A 2,519-nucleotide genomic window follows, 5' to 3' on the forward strand; every position below is an offset into this window, starting at 1 on the left:
GACAAAGCTGTACCTCTTCCTGGAATACCCCGCCCCTATACCGGTGGTGGAACTCCCCCACTCCCTCTTACGGTGTGTATAACTACCCTGAGCTAGCCTTCAATAAACGAGACTTGATCAGAAAGCCTGTCTTGTCTCCATTTCCTGTGTCCCCTGCTCCCCTCCTTCTTTTACAGGTCCGGACCTCCGTTGATGTCCCGCGGGACGGGACAGTAAGAAAATCTCAAATGGGGTCACAGAGAGTAGGACATGACTGAAAAATGACTGAAAATACATGTAACTAGACTGGTAGATGAGGGGAATTCTATAGATTCTAAGACCAAGTCTATTCACTACACTATGCTGACTCTAATGAGTTTTTTTTTTCTTTTGGGCAAAAACATTTTTTCATGAGTGCAGGATTGGGGATGGCTATAAAATGTTTTCCATGAAAAGAATTTGGGTCCATGAATGGACTACAAGCTCAGCATGAGTCACAGTGTGACTTGGCAAACAAAAAAAGTTATTGCTATTAAAACTGTATTAAGATAGTCAGGTAGTGAGAACAAAAGAAGTTGTGGCTCTACTGTCCTCTGCCCTGGTCAGACCTCAGTTCTGATTTCTGTCTGTTTCAGTTTCCTTAACTGTAAAATGGGTATAATAATAATAATAATAACCTCAAATGAGGTAATATTTGTAAAACACTTGGCATAATGCATGGCACATAATAGATGCCATGTAAATGTATATTTCTTTCCCTTCTACTTTCTAGAACCTCTAATTTTTTTAAACCTCACCATGAGGACTACATTCTACCAGAGGACATTTTTTTTATTTTTAATTAATTTATTTTGAATTATCAACAATCATTTCCATAAGCTTTTGAGTTTTAAGATTTTCTGCCCCTCCCCAAGACAGCATGCAATCTGATATAGATTATACATATATATTCTTATTAAACATATTTTCACATTAGTGATGCTGTAAGTAAGAATTAGAACCAATAGGAAGAACCACCAGAAAGAAGAAACAAAACTCAACAGAAGAAAAAAAATAGCAAATAGTATGCTTCGATCTGCATTCGAATTCCATGGTTCCTTCTTTGGATGTGGATAGCATTTTCCATCATAAGGCCTTTGGAGATGTCTTTGATCCTTGTATTGCTGAGAAGGGTTAAGTCTATCAATATTAGTCATCGCACAATGTGGCTGTTACTGTGTACAACATTCTCTTGGTTCTGCTCACTTCACTTAGCATCAGATCATACAAGTCTTTCCAGTAGCCTGTTCATCATTTCTTATCGCACAATAGTATTCCATTACATTCATATACCACAACTTGTTCAGCCATTCCCCAATGGAGGGGTATCCTCTCAATTTCCAATTCTTTGCCACGACAAAAAGAGCTGCTATAAATGTTTTTGTACGTGTAGGTCCTTTTCCCATTTGTATGATCTCTCTGGGATATAGCCCTAAAAGTGCTATTGCTGGATCAAAGGGTATGCACATTTTTATAGTTCTTTGGGTATAGTTCCAAATTGCTCTCCAAAATGGTTGGATCATTTCACAACTCCACCAACAACGCATTAGTGTTCCAATTTTCCCACATCTTCTCCAACATTTATCATTTTCCTGTTTTGTCATGTTGACCAATCTGATAGGTGTGATGTGGTACCTCAGAGTTGTTTTGATTTGCATTTCTGTAATCAATCAGAAGAGGACTTTCTTGATGGTCCCAGGATTTAATGCCTTGCTCCTCAAAATCAGCTTGAATTTATTTTGTATATATCGTGTATATGACTTATACATTTGCATGTTGCTTCTTCCAAATAAAATGTATGTTTCTTAAGGGAAAGAACCGTGTTTCATTTATGTCTTTGTATATCACAATAACTGGCATATTTTATTGTTCAGGTTTTTTTTTTCACTCACATATAACCATTCATGATGCCATTTGAGGTTTTCTTGGTAAAGATATTGGAGTGGTTTGCCATTTTGTTCTCCAGTTAATTTTACAGATGAGAAAACTAAGGCAAACAGGGTTAAGTGATTTGCCTAGGATCACACAGCTAGTAAGTGTCTGAGACCAGATTTGTACTCAGGAAGATGAATCTTCTTGACTCTTGGTCCAGCACTCTATCCACTATACCTGTTAAATATTTGTGGATTGAATGATTATGCTGTCTATATATTTTAAAGGTTTTGGGATTGGAATACATGATGCAAAGGGAATATTAAGAACTCTTATTTATGAAGATGGTTACAAAGTATCTAACATTTATATAAGCATGTTCAGATTTGCAAAGCACCTTATGGTTGTGATTTCCTTTGATCCTCACAACACTCTTTGAGGTAAGTGCTATTATTTTTCCCATTTTACAGATGAGATAATTGATGCTCCAGAGGTAACATGACTTGTTCAAAATCACAATCCTCTTTTTATATATCCAGCTCTTAATATGCTTCCTGGTACATGGGAAGAAGAAGAAAGAAGGAAAGAAAGAAAGAAAGAAAGAAAGAAAGAAAGAAAGAAAGAAAGAA

The sequence above is a fragment of the Vombatus ursinus genome, unplaced genomic scaffold (assembly GCF_900497805.2).
Source record: "Vombatus ursinus unplaced genomic scaffold, bare-nosed wombat genome assembly UNPS02014830.1, whole genome shotgun sequence".
Taxonomy (NCBI): Eukaryota; Metazoa; Chordata; class Mammalia; order Diprotodontia; family Vombatidae; genus Vombatus; species Vombatus ursinus.